Source organism: Salvelinus fontinalis, chromosome 16 (genome assembly GCF_029448725.1).
Source record: "Salvelinus fontinalis isolate EN_2023a chromosome 16, ASM2944872v1, whole genome shotgun sequence".
NCBI lineage: Eukaryota > Metazoa > Chordata > Actinopteri > Salmoniformes > Salmonidae > Salvelinus > Salvelinus fontinalis.
In genome coordinates this window covers 31,862,933-31,871,701 of record NC_074680.1, presented here as the reverse complement: position 1 = coordinate 31,871,701, position 8,769 = coordinate 31,862,933, and positions in this window count along the sequence as shown.

The window sequence follows — 8,769 nt, the reverse complement described above, 5'->3', positions numbered from 1 at the left end:
GGTGGGACACAATGCAGATAGCCCAGTTAGCCAATGTGCAGGAGCACTGGTTGGTCGGCCCAATTGAGGTAGTATGTACCTGAATGTATAGTTAATGTGACTATGCATATATGATAAACAGAGAGTAGCAGCAGTGTAAAAAAGAGGGGTTGGGGGGTGGCACACAATGCAAATAGTTCGGGTAGCCATTTGATTACCTGTTCAGGAGTCTTATGGCTTGGGGGTAAAAACTGTTGAGAAGCCTTTTTGTCCTAGACTTGGCACTCCGGTACCGCTTGCCATGCGGTAGTAGAGAGAACAGTCTATGACTGGGTTGGCTGGGGTCTTTGACAATTTTTAGGGCCTTCCTTTGACACCGCCTGGTGTAGAGATCCTGGATGACAGGCAGCTTAGCCCCAGTGATGTACTGGGCATTACGCACTACCCTCTGTAGTGCCTTGAGGTCAGAGGCCGAGCAATTGCCGTACCAGGCAGTGATGCAACCAGTCAGGATGCTCTCGATGTTGCAGCTGTAGAACCTTTTGAGGATCTCAGGACACATGCCAAATCTTTTTAGTTTCCTGAGGAGGAATAAACTTTGTCGTGGCCTCTTCACGACTGTCTTGGTGTGCTTGGACCATTCTAGTTAGTTGTTGATGTGGACACCAAGGAACTTGAAGCTCTCTACCTGCTCCACTACAGCCCCGTGGATGAGAATGGGGGCGTGCTCGGTCCTCTTTTCCTGTAGTCCACAATCATCTCCTTAGTCTTGGTTACGTTGAGGGATAGGTTGTTATTCTGGCACCACCCGGCCAGGTCTCTGACTCCGCCCTATAGGCTGTCTCGTCGTTGATCAGACCTACACTGTTGTGTCGTCTGCAAACTTAATGATGGTGTTGGAGTCGTGCTTGGCCATGCAGTCGTGGGTGAACAGGGAGTACAGGAGGGGACTGAGCACGCACCCCTGGGGAGCTCCAGTGTTGAGGATCAGCGTGGCAGATGTGTTGTTACCTACCCTCACCACCTGGGGGTGGCTCGTCAGGAAGTCCAGGATCCAGTTGCAGAGGGAGGTGTTTAGTCCAAGGATCATTAGCTTAGTGATGAGCTTTGAGGGTTCTATGGTGTTGAACGCTGAGCTGTAGTCAATGAATAGCATTCTCACATAAGTGTTCCTTTTGTCCAGGTGGGAAAGGGCAGTGTGGAGTGCAATAGAGATTGCATCATCTGTGGATCTGTTTGGGCGGTATGCAAATTGGAGTGGGTCTCGGGTTTCTGGGATAATGGTGTTGATGTGAGCCATTACCAACCTTTCAAGGCACTTCATGGCTACGGATGTGAGTGCTACGGGTCTGTAGTCATTTAGGCAGGTTGCCTTTTTGTTCTTGGGCACAGGGACTATGGTGGTCTGTTTGAAACATGTTGGTATTACAGACTCAAATCAGGGACATATTGAAAATGTCAGTGAAGACACCTGCCAGTTGGTCAGCACATGCCCGGAGCACACATCCTGATAATCTGTCTGGCCCCACAGCCTTGTGTATGTTGACCTGTTTAAAGGTCTGACTCACGTCGGCTACGGAGAGCGTGATCACACTGTCGTCCGGAACAGCACTATGCTCTCATGCATGCCTCAATGTTGCTTGCCTCGAAGCGAGCATAGAAGTGATTTAGCTCGTCTGGTAGGCTCGTGTCACTGGGCAGCTCGCAGCTGTGCTTCCCTTTGTAGTTTGTAATAGTTTGCAAGCCCTGCCACATAAGATGAACGTCGGAGCCGGTGTAGTATGATTCAATCTTAGCCCTGTATTGACGCTTTGCCTGTTTGATGGTTCGTCGCAGGGCATAGCAGCATTTCTTGTAAGCTTCCGGGTTAGAGTCCCTCTGGTTGCACATTTAACATGTTGATGGAAATTTGGTAGAACTGATTTGTTTCCCTGCATTAAAGTCTCTGGCCACTAGGACCGCCACCTCTGGGTGAGTGGGTTCCTGTTTGCTTATTTCCTTATACAGCTGACTGAGTGTGGTCTTAGTGATGTGATTTTTGAGAAGTCATGTACTGTAGGCTTATCAAAGTTGACATGGTGCCACCATGTAGGCTAGAATTTGTGTAGTTTGGAGCAAAGTTGTTACATTTCTGTTTTGTGGCAGGTGTGGTGAAACTGATGATTTCTCTGAACTGATGGCTTCTACGGTTGTGGCTAGATGGTGTACAGCATTTTAGCTTTTTTTATTTACTTTTTCAAATTTAACTAGGCAAATCAGTGAAGAACAAATTATTGCTGTGTGGGAGATTGACCATTATTCGAAGATAACAGTTTTAAAAAATAGATTTAAAAAAAAAGTCAAAATAAAACATAATAAAAAATACATTTGAATGACACTGAGGGGCAGTGTTTTTACAACTAATGCCGGTTTGCCCGAGGCTGATGCCATGCAGGTGTTTGTACACATGCATATACACACACACATTCTCATTCAAATAAACACATACAAGAACACACATATACATGTAATAGTGCCAGACATGCACACAAACATATACAGTTGACATTGCTGTTATGATTTCAGTTGTCCTTGATGTCCTTTGTTGTAAATTAATTTTTTTGTTTTATTATTTTTTTTGCATTGTTGTTTGCTGTTTTCTTCTGTTTTTTCCTTTTTTCTCTTTAGTTCATTCTCTTGGTTGTTGGTGCATTGGGGGGGTTCTTGGGGGTGGGGAATGGAATTAATTGTATTTTTTATTTTACTTCTTGGGGGGGGGGGGGGGGGGGGACTGTGGGAGGGGTCTTGAATAGTTGAGGGACAGCTATTGGGGAACTGTGGGGGTATCTTGGAGGGTTCGGGTTCACGTTTTTTGGCCTGGTGGTAGATCGGTCAACATGCCCTTGAGCAGAGCATTGACACTGGATGCTTCTGTGTGTCGCTCTGAATGGGAATCTGTTGGATGACTGGTATGATGTAGTTGTTGAGTGGCTTCACTGCAAGTATATGTATGTTTCGAATTTTCAATAATTCAATTATGATTTTTTTTTTTATAACAAATTATTTTTTACAATGACGGCCTACCCCGGACAACGCTGGGCCAATTGTGCCCCACCCAATGGGACTCCCAATCACGGCTAGATGTGACACAACCTGGATTCAAACCAGGGACTGTAGTGACACCTCTTTCACTGAGATGCAGTGCCTTAGACCGCTGCGCCACTTAGGAGCCCTAACTCTTTTCCTAACCTAATTCTCCTAACCAGCTATGTTAATTATCCTAACCTGCTACTTGAATTATCCTAACACACTACGTTAATTGTCCTAACCTGCCAAGTCAGTATTCCATCTATCCACAACTGTAGAAACCATCAGTTCTGAGAAATCATCAGTGTCACATATGGAGTGATTTCAGTGCCAACGGAAATTGTATTTGAATTCCATAATTTAGAATTTGTATTAGGATATTGAATTTAAATGTAATACTTTTGAAATTGCAATGCACAAATTGAATAATTGAATTCATAAATGTAACTTGTATTTAATTATTTGAAACAAAATTCAAAGAATATGTCACGTCCTGACCATAGAGAGCCCTTATAGTAGGTCAGGGCGTGACTGGCGGGTTTTCTAGTTATTATTTTCTATGTGGGGTTCTAGTTTAGTTTTTCTATGTTGGTGTTTGGTATGACTCCCAATTAGAGGCAGCTGGCTATCGTTCTCTAATTGGGGATCATATTTAAGTAGTATTTTTTCCACCTGTGTTTTATGGGATATTGTTTTGAGTTAGTTGCACCTCTGTTACGGTTTGTTGTTTGTTTCATTTATTCTTTGTTGTTTTTATGCGTTTTCAATTAAATAATATGTGGAAACCATATGACGCTGCAGCTTGGTCCGATATTTATTCCAACAAACGTGACAGAATATTGCATTCAGTTTTAAAATACAATTAAAATGTAATTAAATATTAACATTCTATATTTATATATTCAGTTTCAATATGGTAGATATTGCATTCATTGTCTGTAAATCAATTTTACAAACTATAATTTCAAGTTTATCCAAGTTTCAAATATTCAACTTCTCAGATGCATTCAGATTCAGTTTTCAAATTCAGTTCTCCAAATTGAGGTTCTTAACCAGAGACAACATCCTGGTACTTTTCCAGCCAGGAAAGGGTGAGGATACAGATACAATCAAACGCTCTCTGTGGTAAACAAGCTTCTGGCAGTTTCTGAAGCCAATGTGGTATGTTGAATGTATTTTCTTCCTATGAATTTGGCTCTAGCATTTGAACCGTTTGGGCTATAAGCTATTATGACCCCATTCCTAAAAGCTAAGACTCTGGAACATGGACGTCCCTTCTATTCCCCTCTATGATATTCACATGCCACACAGGACAAGTTAAGATCAATCAATCAAGTTTATTTTATATAGCCCTTCGTACATCAGCTAATATCTCGAAGTGCTGTACAGAGACCCAGCCTAAAACCCCAAACAGCTAGAATGCAGGTGTAGAAGCACGGTGGCTAGGAAAAACTCCCTAGAAAGGCCAAAACCTAGGAAGAAACCTAGAGAGGAACCAGGCTATGAGGGGTGGCCAGTCCTCTTCTGGCTGTGCCGGGTGGAGATTATAACAGAACTATGCCAAGATGTTCAAAAATGTTCATAAGTGACAAGCATGGTCAAATAATAATCATGAATAATATTCAGTTCATAGCCGATCATTAAGAGTTGGAAAACAACAGGTCTTGGACAGGTGGCGGTTCCATAACCGCAGGCAGAACAGCAGCAAGGCCAGGCGGACTGGGGACAGCAAGGAGCCACCACGCCCGGCAGTCCCGACGTATGGTTAAGAGTGTGATAAAAACTGCAATTTGCCCCCCATAAGAATATAGTTGAATAGCCCTGTCATAGCCCTTCTAAGGATAGCCTTTCCATCCGTTATGAATATTTAAAACTTTAATAAGTTGAATTTTTAAAACTTTAATTAGCTGGAAATTATAGTTTATTAACTTGATTCACAGACAATGAATGCAATATCTACTATATTAAAACGGAATATACATATTGAATTTGAATATTCAATTAAAGGTACATTTAATTTTTAAACTGAATGCAATATTCATTCAATTTAGTTTCAAATCTTTAAATAAATACAAGTTACATTTATGAATTCAATGATTCAATTTGTGCATTACAAATTCAAAAACCTTGCAATCAATTTCGGGCTGTTACATTTGAATCAGCAGCGCAAAGTCGATACATTGTATCATTTCCCTCACCTGTGAGAGTGAAGAGGTGTCACGGCCGTTTAAAGGAGTAGACCAAGGCGCAGCGTGATTAGAATCCATTCTTCTATTTATTAAACGAAGCACACTTAACAAACTCACAAAACGTGAAGCCAACGTAGTGCTCACAGGCAACTACACAAGGACAACTACCCACACAGACAGGTGGGAAAAGGCAACCTAAGTATGGTTCTCAATCAGAGACAATGATAGACAGCTGGCTCTGATTGAGAACCACAACCGGCCAAACACATAGAAATAGAAAATCATAGAACATAGACTGCCCACCCAAATCACACCCTGACCAAACCAAAATAGAGACAAAATTCACTCTCTACGGTCAGGGCGTGACAGTACCCCCCCCCCCCCCCCCCCAAAGGTGCGGACTCCGGCCGCAAAACCTGAACCTATAGGGGAGGGTGAGCGGGGTGGGTCTGGGTGGGCATTTCTCCGCGATGGCGGCTCTGGCGAGGGACGTAGACCCCGCTCCACCTCTGGCTCGGCCTACTCAGGTGGCGCCGACCCCGGACTGGGGACCCTTGTAGTGGGCCCCGGGCAGGAGGGAGACTCTGGCAGCTCCGGGCAGGAGGGAGACTCTGGCAGCTCCGGGCAGGAGGGAGACTCTGACAGTTCCGGGCAGGAGGGAGACTCTGGCAGCTCCGGGCAGGAGGGAGACTCTGGCAGCTCCGGGCAGGAGGGAGACTCTGGCAGCTCCGGGCAGGAGGGAGACTCTGGCAGCTCCGGGCAGGAGGGAGACTCTGGCAACTCCGGGCAGGAGGGAGACTCTGGCAGCTCCGGGCAGGAAGGAGGCTCTGGCAGCTCCGGACTGGGGATCGTCGCTGGAGGCTCCGGACTGAAGGGCGTCACTGGAGTGGAGAGACACACAGGAGGCTTCGTGCCATGGATCATCACTGGAGGCTTCTTGCCATGGATCATCACTGGAGCCTTCGTGCCATGGATCATCACTGGAGGCTTCGTGCCATGGATCATCACTGGAGGCTTTGTGCCATGGATCATCACTGGAGGCTTCTTGCCATGGATCATCACTGGAGGCTTCGTGCCATGGATCATCACAGGAGGCTTCGTGCCATGGATCATCACTGGAGGCTTCTTACCATGGATTATCACTGGAGGCTTCTTGCCAGGGATCATCACTGGAGGCTTCGTGCCATGGATCATCACTGGAGGCGTTGTGCCATGGACCAAAAGTTGCTCGTATAGCTGTGTAATTACACTAACATTGTGGTACAACCAATTGCAGATATCTGGAGGATTTGGTGGAGTGGAAAGAGCTGTGCTACATAACATTTTGTTTAGACTATTCTACAGTAAAAACAAGTTTAAAATGATTTTATTTCAGTTAATGTAACATGTTACAAAGGAACAATATTGAACTGCCAGCTGTGTGTGTGTGTGTGTGTGTGTGTGTGTGTGTGTGTGTGTGTGTGTGTGTGTGTGTGTGTGTGTGTGTGTGTGTGTGTGTGTGTGTGTGTGTGTGTGTGTGTGTGTGTGTGTGTGTGTGTGTGTGTGTGTGTGTGTGTGTGTGTGTGTGTGTGTGTGTGTGTGTGTGAGAGAGAGAGATTATTTCAAGAACATTTATTTAGAACAAGGAGCTCCCCTTTTTGGGACTCCTCTGTGGATTGATGATGATGCTTCTCCTTTTCTTCATCTGCACTGAGGATAGTAAAAGAAATTCTAGCCTACTGGAGGAGAAGTCAGCCACCTTACAGTAGATACACCAAGTGGAAAGTCATGTAGCTAATATGTGAAATAGGAGGGCATTGGCCTCGTCTTACCATAGAAAGATCATGGTGGGCATGCAAGTGTGTTAGGACTTTGCCAGTGCTGTAACTGAGTTCTACCCAAACTCATTTATTCTATCATACTGAAGAGCTCAATAACTTGACTGGGACCACCTGACCTGTCAGAGGCGTGCACAATTTATATTGTAAATCTGTAATGGCAACAGATAAGAAACACCTATCCAGCAGTGGCAGACAGAATGGGGCACAAATACCTCCATGAAGTGGATTGTCGGATGTGGCAGGGCTTGCAAACTATCACAAATTACAAAGGGAAACCCAGCTGCGAGCTGCCGAGTGACGCGAGCCTGCAAAATGAGCTAAATGCCTTCTATGCTCACTTCGAGGCAAGCAACACTGAACCATGAATGAAAGCACCAGCTGTTCCGGACGACTGTGATCTCGCTCTCTCTCACCAATGTGAGTAAGACCTTTAAAAAGGTTAACATTTACAAGGCCCCGGGCCAGATGGATTACCAGGAAGCGTACAAAGAGCATGCATTGACCAGGGAGCAAGTGTCTTCATTGACATTTTAACCTCTCCCTGACCCAGTCTGTAATACTGACCTGTTTCAAGCAAACCACCATAGTAACATGTCTAAATGACTAGCACTCAAATCTCTAGCCATGAATTGCTTTTAAAGGCTGGTCATGGCTCACATCAACACCATCATCCCAGACCCACTCCAATTTGCATACCGCCCCAACAGATCCACAGACAATGCATGTAACGGCTGTCCTCGCTGACAGAAGGAGAGGACCAAAACGCAGAGTGGTTAGTGTTCATTATTTAATGAAAGTCAACAAAACACTTCAAAATACAAAACAACCAACAAACGTGACAAAACCGAAACAGTCCTGTGTGGCACAAACACTGACACAGGAACAAACACCCACATAACACACGTGAAACCCCGGCTGCCTTAGTATGATTCTCAATCAGGGACAACGATTGACAGCTGCCTCTGATTGAGAATCATACCAGGCCGAACACAAAATCCCAACATAGAAAATCACACAGACAAACCCACCCAACTCACGCTCTGACCAACTAAATAAATACAAGACAAAAGAAAACAGGTCAGGAACGTGACAATGCAATCTCTATTGCACTCCACACTGCCCTCTCCCACCTAGACACCTGTGTGAGAATGCTTTTCATTGAATACAGCTCAGCGTCCAACACCAGAGGTGAGGTGAGGTGAGGAGGGCCCAAAGTGAAAATGTTGTGGAAAATTTGTAGGTTGAGTGCAGCATGTGTAAAACTACACAGCCTGGTCTCATACACTAGAGGTTACATAGTAAATGTAAATCCAGGACACTCAAATTAATACCATATGTTACATTTGATATGGTTACATAAGACAGACGGAAAAGGAAAGGAGGGTGGTTGGTTGTTTGATTTGGTTGGATGGGTGTATGACATGAACATCTAGCAACCCAAACGCTGTGTGTTTGAATCTCATCACGGACAACTTTAGCATTTTAGCTAATTAGCAACTTATCAACTACTTACTACTTTTCAGGTACTTTGCAACTACTTAGCATGTTCGCTAACCCTTCTCCTTCCCCTAACATTAACCCGTTAACCTAACTCCTAACCTTAACCCCAACCCCTAGCCTAGCTAACGTTAGCCAGCTAGCTTTTGTAAGCCTTAGCCACCTAGCTAATGTTAGCCACAACAAATTAGAATTCATAACATATCACAAATTTAGCA